The sequence below is a fragment of the Pteropus medius genome, unplaced genomic scaffold (assembly GCF_902729225.1).
Source record: "Pteropus medius unplaced genomic scaffold, Ma_sr-lr_union100, whole genome shotgun sequence".
NCBI lineage: Eukaryota > Metazoa > Chordata > Mammalia > Chiroptera > Pteropodidae > Pteropus > Pteropus medius.
Window position 1 is genome coordinate 1090399 of NW_024342539.1, and position 17658 is coordinate 1108056.

The window sequence follows — 17658 nt, forward strand, 5'->3', positions numbered from 1 at the left end:
TCTAACAATGAGGAGGGTGTACTGAGGGGTTGTACAAAATGGAAGGCTTTTATAGGAAGAAGGTGGGGCAAGGGAGCTATTAGCAAAAGAAAAGAAAGGATTCTTTTTAGGCCAGGACAGCTGCTTTTGTGGGGGAAGTCAGAGGTTTTGTCATGCAGATTATCTCTTCTTTCTCTAGGGGGTGGGGTGGGTAGAGATGGAGAGGGCCCACCTGACAGATTGAATACCTCACTGGTGTTGACCAGAAAATTCCAGACTGGTTGGTTAAGGTCACATTTCTAGTGAAGGTCAAAACTGCAGTTAGGTCATGGGCTTTAGCACAACTGATGCCATACTGGGCCTGTGGTTTTCCCTTTATCAGTTCTCCTCTTTTGATCAAACTCTCAGCTTAACTAAGAGATGTGATCAGAAATTAAGGCATTAGCATCACTCTCAGCTACCACTCTGAAGCTCTTGCTCCTTGGTGTGGCATGACATTTTTGATTAATCTCTGTGACAGTCACAGGTCACGGTTCTAGATTTATAAGCCTTAAGTGGGTCATTCTCTTCATTCCCTTTTGATGTTCCAGTCTTAGGGAAATTATTTGCTTGGCAGTTAGTAGCTACAACCATGCATTTAAAGCCTTGAGAGAATATAATGCTAGGGAGATTCTTACAACTATAAGCATAATAATTCCCAATGTTTTGAGTGCACTTCAGAGCCACAATCCCCAAAACCCAAACCAATCAAAGAAAGACCCCATTGAAGGAGTCACCCTTTTAAGCCAAATGGTTTGCTCAGTAATCTTACGTAACTGAGTTTCAACTTCCCTGAAGATGTTGATGCAGGTACAGCAGATGATGTTGGCCACTGCACAGATACCTTCTTATTCAGCTAAAAGATAATCAAGAGCTATTTTGTTATCAAGAACAACTTTGACCAGAGAATCTAAGGATCTTTTCTAGGCAGCTAATGCCTCAGCAACAGAATTTGAAATGTCTCCAAGAGCTAAGGAGAGATTTTTTATCATATTCCCATTTGAATCTATTCCTAACCAGTAAAATGTGGCCCTGCCAAAGAAAGTGATTCCCGAATCATGAACGCCTCCTGGTAAGTTCTTTCTTGAACAGTTAGGGGCAGTTAGATAATCTAAAAGGTATTGTCTAGCTTGGTACCAGCCATCTAGGCATTCATAGGCCCAAGGAGAATGATAACCACCACAAAGATAAATTCTATCAGGGCATTTTCAAGCCAGGAGTCAGTTAGGTTTTCTCCTAGCCTGAAATAAAAAAGTTAAGTTCCAAGGGTTACCTCACCTCACCCCTTAGCAATGGTCTGGAAGATATGAATGATGGCATTATCTTTCCAGGCCAATGCCAGAGGAAAGGAAAGAAAGAAAAGAAGAAAGGGTTTCATATATAGCTAAAATAGGAAGTCTTGATTCTGCATCTTGAGTGGACGTGGTCTTCATCAGTTAGCTACTACTCTTACTAGTCAATTTGAGTTGAATGTCTCTAGCATTTGTACAGTGTCACATGTCAGAGGGAGCCTGCTTTAGCTGTGAGACATGATTTCAAGGCTCATGCCTTCTAGTTTTGCAGCAGTGTCAGTGGTCAGGAGTATTTTGTGAAGTCCCTTTCAACAGAGCTTATGGGCTGTCCTCTGATGACACTTCCAGAATAGCCAGTCACAATGCTCTAGACTATAACCAATAGGATCCCTTGAATTGGAGTCTGAGAAAGTGTCCTTAACCTGTTAATGATAGGCTTGAGCATAAGACATTAAAGACTTACAGTAGCTGGTCATATGAGGCTGACACAACAAGGGATCAGTAGAAGGTTATATACCGATAGACACTGGCCTACCAGTGACTATCTCATGTGGAGTGAAAATACATTTTCTGACAGTTTATTTGCCACTGTGAGGGCACCAGCCTTGTGGAAGAAGGCTTCAACCCATCCAGAAAACATACACACAAGAATATATTGATAACCCATACTAAGTGGCATTTGAGTGAAGTCCAACACCTTAATTGCAGGTGTTCAAAGGAAGAAGATCTGAGGCCTCAGGGGATTTAAGTTTTTCTTAAATGCACTATGATGGGTGAACAATTGCAAAAACCTGAAAAATGGGTTTTGCCAGAGAGCCTTGAAGAACCACGCAGCAATCTTGGGTTTCTCATAGCCTCAACTATTTGTTTAATTTATAGCCACTCTTTACCCCTCTTAATTTCTCTGATTTAGGAGCTAACTATTGCCATGTTACAAAGACAACAGGATGGCAAAAAATCTTGCAATAAAGAGGCATATTTTTCCAGAAGCAGAACACACTTCATCCACATGTGCTACAATCTTGATAGATTTTGTTTTTGCTATCTTGGCATGTGAGGGCATTTTCCTGATCCTCAGGTTCAGTCCTGATGACAGACAATATCTCAGACCAAGACATATCAGACTTCCAGGAATTAAACATAATTTATGGAACACATAACATACCTTGACAAACAAGAAATTTTAATATTTGGACATTTGCAAATATGTCCAAAGGATCACAGATTATTATGAAATAATACTTAATTATCTATTTGGTCAAAGTGACAATAAAATATTTCAAAGACAAATACAGAAAATATTTCAAATACAAATAAAATATTTCAAAGACAAATACAATCTTACTATTGAGAGGATTCAGTTTTCTTAAGTAATTAAAGACCTGATTAAAACAACATAAAATGAAAAACTTTGATAAAACACAATCTACTTTCTTGGCAGTTTACTCAGAAAGAAAAACCTTTCAGAAAATTAAGTTTTGGTTTTACATAAGTACACCATTGATTTTACAATAAGCTTAATTTTTAAAACCCTTATAGTAACAATTCAATTTTTAGCCAGCTTAATTACACAAGGTAAAATTCTTTCCCTCTCTTCAACTTTTTTTAATATATTTAATTTGTCCTTCATAACCAGAAGTTCTAGCTTAGACAAAATTACTCTCATTTCCCTTAACAAAATGCATATTTATTCCTCATACCAGAAACACATGCTACTTTTCTTGCATTCAGTTGCCCCTTTATTATTTCCAGTAGTTTCAATTACATGTATTAGAATTTTTAACCTTTAAAAACCTTAATCTCTAGCAAAACTATTAAATAAATCATTAGAACTGTCTTTTAATGTTAGTGTTCTGTGGCTCGGAAAATGTATAAATACTTTTCATAATTTTTGAAACATCCTTTCTTATAGTAAATTTCTCAGACATGAGACATGTTTACTAATATAGGCCCAAATTTATCTTTAGCTTTTCTTCAATAGGAAGCCAAAGTAAATAAACTTATGTTCGATAATTAATGTTTCAGTATTTTTTTCTTATTTAGAAACAATCAAGATATTTAATAAATTATCATCATTTAACTTAAGTTAGCAAGACTTTAAGGATTCAGGTTACCAAAAAGATTTTGGAAACTTATTTGAAAAATACACCAAAAAACTTTGTATCCTACTTACATCTATTTAATTTACATGCTCTTAACAATTACATTTAGATTACTTACGAAAATGTCATCATACTGTTGCCAGAAAGCTAGGGACTCTTGGTCTTATTCCACGAGAAAGAATTCAAAGGCAAGACAAACAGCAAACAGAAATGCACAAGATTTATTAAAAGTACACACTCAAGGTTGGGGAGTGAGGGTGAACTCGAGAGAGAGTGCATGCGAGAGAGAATTGCCCAAGATGGCTGGTTATGAATTTTTTGTTATACCTAGAGGCAGAGCTCTGGAAAATGTGGTGCTGACGTAGCCTTGTTGTCTCCTCAGAATAGACAAGGAGCTTTTTCTTTCCTCACATGGTGTTTCTGGAACTGTCATGGTGTCAGGTGCATGATGGGAGTCATAGTATTTCCAATCTGGATGAGATTATAATGACATTATAATTAGCCAAGGCTCGTGCCTTAGCCAAAGATGGCGTCTAAGCTGGAAAAGACCAGTTTTTGGCTTATCCCCGCTGCTGGGGCTAAGACAGGGACTTCTGAAGAAATGAAAATTTTTGGTAGCCATATCCTAGAAGGAGAGGGGTGTGTCCCTGCACTAGCTGTCCTGCCTCAGTACCAAGTTATTTTCTTACCAACAAAGTTTGTAACATCTCGAGATAATACGAACTCATTTGACTAGAAAACCCAGGCAGAATAAAGTTGTTTATCTGCATTATATTCAATGTTTATAACTCTAAAGATATATCTATTTTAATTAATCTGACAAATTTAAACTAGCTTTTATTCACTAAAGATTATCTTAGATCATGTGAACTTGAAAAAAATATTTTGGTTAGTTTTTATATTTCTGAAATTTAGAATACCCAGTCCTCACAGCATTTGACACTCAACTCAATTAAACAGAGCTCTTTTGGCAATACCATCCGGAAGTAGAAACATTATACATTTACAAGTACCCGTATAGGACACATACAGACAGACTCAGAGACCTTATAGTTACTAATATTTGTAGAAAAGACCCTTAAGATTTTTCATTTGCCCAATTTCTCAATATTTCCTTTTTTTTTCTTCCCTTCCTGTGATAAACATTTGTATTTCAAAGAATAGCTCTTAGGTCCTAGAGAAGATGAAGTAAAAAATTTGTATCACAGAGGCACAGAGAAGGTATCCAAAGTTTCTCCAGGTTGAAGTTTGGAGGGCATATTTGCAGGACAATTTTGTTTTACTGTTTCAATATCTACAAGTATTTTGAGATGAATAGGTGGGTTTGGGGGAATGACAAAAAGGACTGACATACCCCACTCACTCATTGTGGAATGTTTCTTTCCCTCTGGGCACATTTAGCTTAGAGGAGAAGGCCTAAAAAAATTCTGATCAGTCTCTACATATCAGCTCACAATTTGGCCAAATTTCTGATCATAAAGTTATTAAAGCCTTTCAAATATCCTGTCGGGGTTCAGTCAGAACAAATAGTAAATATTTCTGGCACTATTGAATAGCCCCATTAATATTACTTTCTCCTGACTATTTAAGGAAATAACATAGCAGTTTACCAGGAAATCCCTCAGAGTTCCGTCACTTTTGGGAGAGGCTCATATTGGGGTGGGGGGGGTGGCATTTAACTTGAAGTTGAATAATTAACAAGGGCTTCTGAGGATACATTTTTTTCTTTCCATTGTCCCAGTTGATTGCAGTTGAGATATCAATTTCTGGGCCAATGTTTTGATGATGACCCCCTAGAAGGGCGCATTGGGGAAGGCCCAGCTTTGTGTCTCGGGTCCTGAAGCTGTTGTAGCTGTAAAGCTATTAGTTTGGCATATTTTGTTTGTAATCTTGCTCCAGGGCCCTTCAAAATGCTCGGCAGTAGTCAGGAGTTCAGTCAGGCCTGTGGCCTCCCAGCCTCTGACTTATAAAAGATCAATTGTTAATTTGTGAGTCCTTTCTAATTGAGGATCTCAAATCTCATCCTCAGGGTTTTGCCATGAAATTTTCTGCATCTATTTTTGGGCTTCCCCAAGTCCTACCAAAATGTACACAAGCTGTTAAAGATCTGGCAGCCCGGGGGCCTTAGGCCCCAATAATAACTCTGAATTCTTTAAAAACAAAAGCAAAAATCTTTGGGGGTTCCTCACTAGGTTTAGGCAATTCCTTAACTGTGATCCTTGGTAATCTCAGGTAGTTTTAAGTGCTAATTAATAGTCTCTTCAGAGTGGACAAGCAGTTCACACAGAGGATTACTAGAATGAGTGCTTAAAGGATAGAAGAAAGCAATAGGAGTCACATCAGTCAGGCTTTTGTTTTAGGTACCTTTTATCTCTAATTTTTCATTAGCCTTTTGTCAATGAATCTTTCAATGAAGCTACTTTGGAATTTTAAAAGCTTTTGTAAGCATCTGCATGCCAATTAAAATAAGTATCTCATTCTGTTGCTCAATTTGGGAACCCTTACTTTCAAGTGCACTTTTTAAATGATTTTGTCTAACTGGAACACTCTTCACAATGACCATTGCAACTCTAGGCTGTCTCCAGCAAAATTTTGCCTCCTTTGCAAATACCTATAGCTTCAAATATCTACAGTTCTTCAACATATAATAAGCAGATCTGCCAGAAGGTGGCATGCTCAATTCTTTGAATATAAAGGATCTCATTTCTTAATATTCACCTGAGGCCTCCCACTGAACCCAATCCAGTCCTGGCCAGTAACCACAAACAATTCCCATGGAAATTTGGATTGAGGAAAGGATGGAGCCAGCAAACCCAAGGAATGAGGACGGCTCACTGACAGTCCAAACAAAATGGAGAACTATAGCTGCCACCAGCAGGTCCTAATGTGGAATCTGGGAGCTGATTCAACACAAGTGGGGAATTGTAGACAACTTTCCTCTCTTAATGTAGAATGCAGGGACAGAGTTAAGGGCTGGAGTTTTTCACGGGGGGTGAGGGGGAAGTGTGGGGAATTGCAGTCTTAAAGGCTAGAGGCTTGGCTCTGGGTATAACCATCTGCCAGCTCAAATGGACTTGTCCTGTAATGGAAAGCCATTTAGATCAGCAGCTTGAACTCAAAGAGAGCAGAATTGAAACAGGGAGAGGGATTTACCAACAGCTCTTAGAAATAATGCAGAAGACAGTGAGCTCAAAATGAAGTTTGTGGGAGCCACACCTGTGTTTCTCATTGTCTCTGAATACCATCAGAAGTTTGCTTGGGTCCCGACACTATCGTGAAATCTGTTAAAAAAAAAAAATCAGCCAAGTAAATGTGAAGATCTAATGGCTTTATGAAGTGATTCATGAATTGAGCAGCATCCCATCTAACAACCAGAAGGGTGCTACGAGGGGTTCTACAAAATGGAATGTTTTTATAGGAAGAAGGTTAGAGCCATGGAGTTATTAGCAAAAGAAAAGAAAGGATTATTTTTAGGCCAGGACAGCTTCTTTGTGGGGATAGAGAATGCAAGGGTTTTATCCTGCAGACTGCCTCTCTTCCTTTGGCGGGAATGGCAAAGGCTCATGCGACAGATTGAAACACCTCATTGGCGTTGACCAGAAAACTCCAAACTGGTTGGTTAACATCACATTTCTGGAGAAGTTCAAAACTGCAATTAGGACATGAACTTTAGCACAAATGACTCCATATTGGGCTTGTGGTTTTCTCTTTAACACTACAAATGGTGGCTCAGGCAAATCTCAGGTTCATATCATCATCACCACCTTAGGTCAATGAAAGTGAGTGAGTCAGTGATCTCAAAAACTCAAACATATTCCTAGGGATTGAGTGTCTTTGGCCCTAATCAGCTTGTTTAGGTCACCTGCCTATTCCTAAACCAATCACTGAAGCTGTTACTGGAGAGTGGGGTCCTCTCCCGGTGCATTGTCCAGATTCTTGATGTCTCGAACAAAGAATTGAGCAAGACACCAAAATACAGCAGAAAAGAAAAGCTTTATTGGAAGGGAAAATACACCTCCAGACGTGGAAGCGGGCCCGAGCGAGAGAAGTGTGGCTCAAAAGGTCTGGTAACAAAGACTTCAGGGTTTTTATCCCTTTTTTGCTATGGGTGGTTACTTTTCTTAGAGGAGTGGGCTTCCTTGATTGACAACTAAGATTGACAGGACTCAGTGATTCATCGTTTTGCTCTCTGTGCATGTTTGTTCCCAGAATTCAGTCTGTTATAATGATATTAATGAACTTTCGGGCATATGCATCATATTATAATGGTGGTATAATGAGACTCAGGTGAGCTGAAGGTCATTGGGTCTTCATTGCTCAGGTGCAAGTGACTGGCTTAAATTGGTACATAAATCTCTGCCTACTGGTTTCTTTGTGTGAATTAAAATAATGCCTTCAGGCTTGCTTAATTGTGGGTGGATTAGGGCTGACCCCTTCTAAAATTGGATGGCCTCAGTGTCTTCGCAGGAAGACCCAAAACTCCCTAACTAACTTTCCTGCCTATCTCTTTTCTAAGAGCCATGAACCCTCTTATTATTAGTATGGATGTTGAGGGAGGTCTCTTCCTCCGTATCTGCTTCCTGCTAAGAATGGCCATAGTCCCTGACTATAGGGGTTTCATGGGTTTCTTTTCCCTTTCCACCTCAGTCAGGGCGGGGTCTTGGGTTTCCTGCTGAAGCGCCACCTCAGTCCCTAGACAAGGAAAAGAAAATACAAACTCATTATTTAAATCATACAGCTATTAATTTCTATTTTTGATTTGCCTATTAAGTGAGTAAAGGGAAACAGGCTTGGTTAATACATTTCTTAAAGAGTAAAAAGAAAGACCTTTGGCTTATAGTCCCCTCCCCAGACTCTAAGCGCTCTGCCTGGCTTAACATCATTTCTGCTTAACAATGGGCTGATGACCCTTATCAATAGCCAGAGGATCTGAGTCGCCAGGGCAATTATCAAGATTTGAGGGAGTGAGCCTTTTTCCAAAGAAAGGAGGGAAGAAAACTAGGTTTACTAAAAAGATAAACTCTGCAAGAGATGTCCCATTTCTTTTCCTGCTAAAAGATTAAGAATTTTACAAGTGATGTCCCGTCTCAAAGCCAAAGGGGATGGACCATACTGATTGGTCTAGCCTAGGTCATATGCTTCGTTCTTGGAGCCCAGGGGTGGGGTCAACTTTACCTAAGGTTGAGAGTGAAGGAAAGATGGTACCCAAATATAAAACAAGGGTACTGTAGCCATACACACAAAATATGTTACTAGGCCCCCAAAATAGGGAATATCCACCCCACCCATTTAATTACAAGAGAGGTGAATATTTCAAAGGGGAACTGCAAGGTGCCAAAGGGGGCCTGACTTGGGGTGAGGTGTCAGGGACATGTTCTCTAAGGAAGGAGCAGACATCAGCCAAGTGAAGGTTGTGGATTTATATTCACAAGAGGAGAAATTGTCATGGAAAGGCCCAGAGGTGAGAGAGAACAAAGCCTTTTTGAAGAACTTAAAGATCTACAATATGATTGGAGCTCAGAGAACAGATGTGGGGATGAGACAGGTGAGGCAGGCAGCACAAATGGGGCAGGAGGACCTGTCGCCTTTAACCTGAGCTATAGTCCACTGCTGAGCTCCACACATAATGGTTCTCTACTGGGCTAAGTGTTTAGGCTTGTCATTCAGCATGATAGCTGGAGGCCCAGTGTCGCCTGAACGTGAAAATCAAATTTGACCAGGTCACATCCCTACTCTAAACATGAACGGAGTCCCACATTCAACATGGCCTGTAAGGCCCTGCCATTCTCCAGTCTCCTGTTTCTCCCCATCTTTGGCTTCTCCCTGGCTGTTGGTCACACATCCCTAATTCAGAGGAGAATGAGGACAGGTGTGGGCACGAGTTGCCAGCCTATCCTCAGGACCTGTTCTCAGGTGCAGTACCTGGCCTCACTAGGCTCACTGAGGCTACTTCTCTGCTAGACACCCACTGTGGGAAATGTGATAGCAGCTTTCGCAGGGCTTGGGGTCAAGACCAAACAGGAGGAGTAAACAGTGACCTTCCGGGGGAAAAGAAGGCAGGAGAGCAGGGGCCGGCAGACCAAAAACGATGGTTCTGAGCGCTATAACTCTGGCCTCTGAATGTTACCAAACTCTGATCCAGACTCCAGTTTTGAATTCCTGGTGAAATTTCTTATAATACTTTTTGGGGTGTCAGTGCTGAGCTGATCAAGAAGGGACAGTTTTAGTGGTGAGACGCCCAGTTGGAAGAATACACGAGGAGCAGACATGGGAATGAAAGCAGGCACCAACTTTATCGTGGAGAGCGCGGTTCTGTTGCAGGGAGGGCAGTCTATTGCAGGGAGAAGGCTTTGGCTTCTGCTCTTCTTCTGCTCCCCTTTTCTATGCTCCCCTTCTGCTCTCCAGGTAACCGCATGGCTCCACACACATCGGAGTACAACAGTGGCATTCAGCCACACATGCATGATACAATAAGCTGAATATGTTTACATATTTTAGATGCAGGCGCCCTACTACACTAATGTAACATTCTAAATCTGGGGTCCTATTTCTAGCCACAAGCCTGGATCACAGCCAGACTTGGGAACAGCCAGGCCTGGCACCCACAGGAGCCATGGGAAATCTGACTTTTTCAGAATCATATATATAGGAAGGTAGAGAAAGCAAGAAATGAAAGGGTGAGAACTACATTTAATGCCTAGTACTTCTTACCATTGGTTCTAGGCAGAATTTTCTTTCCACTTCCTCTCTGGTTTCTGATCTTATAGTTAAGCTGCCCAGTTTACCTATGTATTTTTAATTATAAGCTGCTGCCATTACTTTCGGGAAGTAGGCTAATAAATGAAAGAATATTATAAAAGTGAGTTTTTTTTTTAATTCTATAGAACCACTATAGGTATAAAATAATTTGCTGTAGATCAACTCCAGGTCCTCCTACGCTGTACAGCATTTCCTTATCTTACATCTATGCTGTAAGTGGAAACACAGCCACCACTGGTGAACAGTCAGCTTCCTCTGTTTAATTAGTTGCTCATTAATGCACAGTATACAATTTCCTCCTGCCAGCCCAACAAGTATAACTACAGCTGCAAGTGCACATTTATGTTTAGCTCACAGACCAGCCAATCATCTCTTTTATGCAAAAAAGACCAAAAAAGTGCATACAGCCCAATAGGGACCCCAGTGTCCTCTTGAATGTAGTTTATGTGTAGGAATTTCCATCTGCATTTTTCTCATCTGTCAGCTAGAAAATTAAGTTCTTCAGGATCTACTCTTATAATCTGAACTTAGAGATTGACCCCTCCAACCCCCGGAGGCAGATTCTCCGGACTCCAGACTCTCCGGGTGTACTGCTCTTCATTCAGCTTTGCACAGTTTAGTAAATCTCAATTTGATATTTCTTGGCATTAGAACTATAGGAAGTCAGCATAGAGCTTCTCACTGGGTGGAATGACCATTGCCAGAATGCTTTGGACAAGCCCTCCCAGCTGAGGGGACCTCCTGCTGGATCCAGACCCTGGCAGTGCCAGGGGCACTCAACTGGGACATCGACACCCATCTTCCTCTTTTCTCTTCAACACCCATCTGCCTCTTTTCTCCAGAGGATCTCCAGACACATTATAGAGATTGCTTTGAGCTCTTTAAAGCAGGACTTAAAATGTCTGAATACAGATATGACCACTGTTTCTACAAGGCTGAGGGACTAAACCAACCCTCCCTCCTCCTCCTCCAACTTGAGCTGAGAGACGAGCCAACAGCATGGTCAGGTCTTTCACCTGGCCTCCTTCCCAGAGCAGCTGCTTCTTACTGCTGATCGGCCAGGGCTTCCAGTACCTGCTCACCCTTTTCCCAACAGGCAAGCAGTGCCAGCAAGGAGCCTACCAGAGACCATTCTCCACATGGAGAGAGGTCGTGTCTGAGTTAGCTACCTTTCTTGATAAGCCTCACACCACTTAAGGTCTCTTTAAAAATAAGCCCAGATAACTGGCCTCCCACACAGCAGGCCACCTCCGAGGTGTTTGCTAGATAAAAGACAGCTCTGCCCTCCCTCGCCTCCCCCAGCAAGAGCAGCCACTCCTGTAGTTCTTCATGGCTGTACACCAGGAATTGTCTCCTCTACTTCAGAAGATTCATCTGGTGACAGTGAGCAGGGAGTTGCGGAAGGCTGGAGGCAGCCAGACCAGTTAGGAGAACAGGGATGAGGATGAGGAGCCTGCATAGTGGAGCAGGGGCAGAGAGAGGGGAGCATCGACAGCCTGCTGCTCACGTGTGTGGCCGGCCGGGCAGCTGGGCACCATCTGAATGCGTGTGAAATATGCAGGTTCGCAGCTCCCACCCCAGGCCTGCTGGTTCAGAATCTGCATTTTACAGACACCTAGGTAGTGTGAAAGTTTGAGAAGTATTGAATCCTATTGGCCTTCATGACAGATTAGAGCAGAGGTGAATCTCTAGGTGGTTTCTATAACCTTCCCATACAGCTACTGTGAACAATAAATGCCAGGTACGAAGATCTTCACTGTGCAAAGTAAGAAAACACCTTTTCTTATTTAAATCTGGTGACAAAAATGGGAGACGGATACATTTTATCCCATTTTACAGGTGAAAAAACTAGCTGAAGATTAGACCAAGGCTACAAACTTCAAGAGGTAGGATTTCACCCAGGGGTTGCTCGACCTTACAACCTGCCAGCGAGGCAGGAATTCTCTGCTTTGGGGCTGTGCCTGGACGAAGCCCCAAGCAAAAAACCTGCGTACTCTAAATTCTAACTGGAACTCATTTTAGGAATCTGGGCTGAGGCTCCACAGGAGGGGCTGGGCTGGGCAGGGCTCCCAGCTGCTCCCGTGAAACAGCCGGGCTCAAGTCTCAGCACCCAGGCCCTGTCCAGGCCTGTCCTTCAGCCACAAGCTCCTTCGGAACCAAAACAAAGCCCTCTGGGCCTTGGCCAGCAGACTCAGCAGCTTCTGCAGCGGGCGGGGGACATATTACCAGGTCTCATGGTTGTTCCCAACAGCTCACTGCTGCTCCTCTGAGAGTTGCCTTCCCACAGCTTCACCAAGATCCAGCCCCAGCTTTGAGACCTCTCTCCAGAAACACAGTTTACAGCTGCTCTCTCTAGATCTAAGACCACTCCTCTAAGCCCAGTTGCCCTAGGCAAAAGCAAAGGCTCGAGGCTCTTCTAAGTTGTAGCATAGACAACTTTGCAAACATTCGTTGGTCTTAATATTATGTGCCCAGTAACTGTGGGACTCTTTTACATACTATCTCATTTTGTATTTACCCTATTGAGATAGGTACCGTTATTTCATTTCACAGCTGTGAAAATGAAGGCTGGTTGGTTATGGAGCTAGGATTTAAACCTGACTCCTAACTCCAGATCCAGCATTTCTTAACCACACAAGAACTACGTCCTTCGCAGCTTTAGTGTAGGACATCATATTACTTGATAATTATTTAATTACAAATGTGTGTGCCTTTTCCACCAAACCATTCACCTCCAGGGGTCCACATCTTATTCACTCCTGTATCCCAATGCTTACTTAGCACACAGGGCCTAGAACATGGTATATGCTGGATAGACCATGTCGAACTGAATTATTCGTCAACTTTACCAAGCAAAATACTGTGTGCCAGACTTTGTGCTAGGAACAAGGGCTACAAAAATGAAAAGGAAGAAAAAGACCTGCATTAGACATTGCAATAGAATTTTGTACTTGGCAAGCATGGAAGAACCCACCAAGTGTGGTGGAAGCACAGGGAAGGAGCACTGGAATGAGGGAGGAGGGGCAGGGGTGACCACCACTGATGCAAACCCTGAGTGAGAGTGTACACAGGGAAATTGGCCACAAGAAGGACAGGATATTTCGGGGACAGAAGAGCAGACGGTTTGAGAGAGCCTGGTTTGGCTGGCGTTTTAGGGGAATAATAAATAGCACCCTGGAGGGAATGGGCTTTCCAAAGGGTCCCCATAAATTGAACTCCTCCCTCCCAAAAGTACAGGCCTCCCCTTCCCAAAGCGAAGCCCCAGTCAACGAGCATTGGAAAACAGACCTGAATGCATCTTTGTGCATGATAGGAAGTGAAAGACACCCAGCTGAGGGTACTCAGTTTCTTCTCCCAAATCACCAAATAGCTCATCTCAATCATAGGGGAACTGAGAGGGGGCTGTTTCTTCTATACTATTTCCTCTGGGGAGTCTGAAAGTCCCTGCAGTCTACAGACACAGAAGACATTAGAAATAGTGCCCCCCACCCCACCCCTGCAGCATTTGAGAAAGTGCTGCGGTCAGGGGTGGGGGGCGGAGGCAGTGAAGGCTGAACAGGCAGCCTGACCATGCCGAAAAAGGCCTTGTATGCTGTGCAAGGGGGTGAGCCTTACTTCTGAGGGTGATAAGGAGCCACCTAAGAATGATGAACAGGATGGTGATTGCACCAGGAAGGCCCGCTGTGGGAGTATAGTGGTTGGAGAGGAGGGCATGACTCCTGAGGAGGGGTCACCTCAGAAATCTGGCCAGAGCAGCGAGGATGGAAAAAAGGCACAGGAATCAAGAGAGGTCGAGGAGGTGGCACGTAGGTCAGATGATTAATTGAATGTGACAGACAAAAGGAAAGATGTAATCAAGTTGCACACCAGGGCTCTGGCCAGGCAGTGGCTGGGGCTAGTGTCACGCTGGAGGCTGGGAGAACAGCAGGGAGAGCATTGAAAGGGGAAGAAGAGCTCACTCTGGGACATGTTGGGCTTGAGGTCTTGGATATCGGAAGTCAAGGTGCCCAGGAGGTGTGGATACCAGGAGAAAACTCCAGCCTGAAGGGAGAGGGAGAGCGGGAGTCAGCGACTGGGAGAAGGCACATTTCCCAGGTAACAGGAGCTTGGGATGAGGAACAGCGTGACAGTGAGTAACCCAGAACAATCTTTCTCCTCCTCAGCCTCCTCCCACTCCTAGGGAACTCCAGCCCCTCTCAAACATCCCGGGGAATTGTGAGGTCCCCTCATGCATGTGTGGGGGTTATTATATATGAACTTACTTCTTGAACTAGACCTCTGCTGCCAGGGTTTATCCCTTCCTCCTCTTGCTCACTGTGGACCACCCAGGACTCAGAGCCATGCCTAGGTCCCAGTGACAACTCCCAGAGCCATGACTTTGGCTCTGACCCACTACCGCCAGTGCCCACTATCAAGGGCATTGATGTCTGCATTGAAAAGGAATAAATGTGCAACAAGTAGGTGAAATATGACCTCTACTAAAAGTGGCTTCTCGGAAAACCAACAGAACCCAACAGTACCCTAGTCCTTCAACAGGCAAGGCCCTGTCTAGGTCAAGGCTTACTCAGCCCCTTCCCCCTAATACCACCACCAGGAATGTCCCCAGCATCTCCACATCTGGGGATCCAAGCCCCACTGACAACCTGGCCCCAGTCCATGCCTTCCTCCTTTCCTGCTGCGGGATCAGCATCTTTCCACAATAATTGACACTGGGAATATCAACTGGCTTCAGGGAAAAAAAAATTTCTGTGGCCTAGCAATTCCACTTCTGGGTATTTATCTGAAGGAAAGAAAACACTAATTCGAAAAGATATCTGCACTCCCATGTTCATTGCAGCATTATTTACAATTGGCAATATATGGAAGCAACTTTAGTGATCAATGATGAATGAATAAAGAAGATGTAGCATACACATACACATAAACACACCCAGGAATATTATTCATCCATAAAAAAGAATATCTTGCCATTTGTGACAACACAGATGAATCTTGAGGGCATTAAGCTAAGTGAAATAAATCAGAGAAAGAAATACCATATGATCTCACTTATACGTAGAACCTAAAATTTTAAAAATCCCTAACCTTCCCCAACTAACACACACACACACACTGTGCAATCTGAATAGACAATAATCAGTCTGGATCATTTGGTCTTAAATAGCATCATCTATGCTCCACCATTAGCAAATTCTCTAGGTGTTGCCCTTAAAACCCATGCAGGTCCTAACCACCCCTCATCACCTCCACTGTTCCCAGCCAGACCCAGCCACTATTAGCTCTTGCCTGAATTATTGCAACAGCCTCCTAACTGGTCTTTCTGTTTTACCCTTCAGCCCATTCTTAACACAGTAGCCTGAGTAAACATTTTAAAACATCAATTATATCACACTCCTTTGCTCGAAATATTCCTCTGTCTTCCCACCTCAGAGTAAAACCCAAGTCCTTACAAAGCCCTCTGCTATCGGCCTTAACTCTCCTCTCTCACACACACTCCATGATGCTCCGACATTATGTCTGGGTCACTCCTCCTTCCTCGCCAAGCTCCCTTCACTCCTCAAAGGCCCTTTGCTATCCCCTTAGGGCTTTTGCACTCACTGTTTCCTCAACCTGGAATACTCTCCCCACACATGGCTACATATTACCCTGCAGTCTTTACTCACCATCTCAGTGATTATTCTATCTCAAATGTCAACACCCTTACACATGCACGCGCATGTGCACAGACGCGTGCACACACACACACACACACACAACTTCCTATCCCTTTGCCCTGCTTAATTTTCCCCTTAGCACTTCTCACAGCTTACTCATTCAACTTGTTTATGTCTGTCCCAGTAAAGACCAGGATTTTGTTTGTTTTGTTCCCTGCTAACCGCCCCCACCCCCAGTGCCTAGAAGAGCACTCATTAACAGGTGTTTAATTAGGTCTGTTGATTGTGATTGAGGGAGTGAAACAATAGCCAGGTGCTTCCCCAGGAGACATCTAGTCCCCTCACAAATAGAGCCAAGTGAGTCCAGTCCACCCAGCTCCCAGACATGCCCAAACATGCCTGAAGACTGGGTGAATTTAGCTCCTGTTTACACCACAGAGCCCTGCTAGGATGTAAGAAGCAGTCGAAACCCTGGGTATATGGACCCAGGGAATATGGGAATAGGGAATATGGACCCCGAAACGAGCAATGAGCCTAAAAGGAATGCTGGGAGAACCAACAAACATTCCCAAGACACTATAAATTAAAAAAAAATTTTTAGTAAGATGTTTGATGTTCTTTATTCAAGGGAAAACAACCCATGCATTGTGGAAGCATAGTGCCTCACAAGCAGTGGAACACTTCCTGAGGGCTGTTTGGGCAAGGAAGAGTTTTAGAGAGCATTCGAAGTGGCAACTGGAAACAGGCTAGAAGGTCAGGGGTTTCCTTATAAGGCTAGCAGATCCTATTTTCTAGGATAAAGTAAACCAAAGCTGAGTTGGAGGATTGGGATTGGCATGTTATGTTTCCTTGACAGTCAGGCATGTCCCGAAAGTATGGGCTGACTTAGATGTGTGATGTGGGCCAGGCCCCTGGGGCGGACTCTATTTGGTGGGAATACAAATCACTTTTACCAACACTTGAGGAAAACAAGCTGGCGCAGGAAACAGAGCTGACAAAGCCCATTTAAGAGGCTTTGCAAGCAGTGTGTGGGGACAGCTGTCATTAGATACCATGAATCTGAAGCTGCATGGTCTCTGCAGAGTAGGCCTTGCAAGTGGAGGCAGGGAGCTGCATTAGTCAGGTGTGGGAGGGAGCTGAGAGTATGGGTAAGAGAAAGGCAGGACGCCTTGCGGCTGTGAGGAGTAAATAGGCTGGTAAATGGGGAGGAGGCGAGGAACTCAAGATCCTAATGAGATCCCAGAATAGATTTGGTGAGAGGGAGAAGAGAGCTGGTAGGATAAGAAATTGTGGTTGGATAAGACTTCAGAGGTAGAATGAGAAGCTCCATGCTATGGCCATGAGGAGGGGAAGCTGAATGGAGGTAATAACTGTTGGCATGGAGAGGTCAAAGAGGGGGTCATTGACAGGGATGCTGAGGTCTCCTGAGATGATGGTAAAGTTAGAGGGAAATAAGAACCCATGTCCTCACAACCTGTGAGGAACAACAGAGCTGTAGGTGGAGGTCAGTAGTAAAAATGGTGGAGAAGGGCATAGGGGAGAGTGAGAATTGTTGCCCCTTCTTCCTCAGCAATAAGGAGTTCGAATTTAAGCTGGAATCATTGCCACCCAGACTTTTAAAAATCACATCGCCCAGCCTCGATGGCAATTTGGAGTGGCCAAGTGACTGCTCTCTAGACCTTTTGGAAGCCTTCTTGTTTCCTTCCCTCTATGGCTGACCTGAAGTCCAATGTGATGACTGAAGCTTGAGCTGCCATCCTAAGAATGGCAGAGCAGTGAGCAGGAAGAAGCCTGGATCCTTGAGGACTCCATGAAGCCAGCTTGCATGCTCTG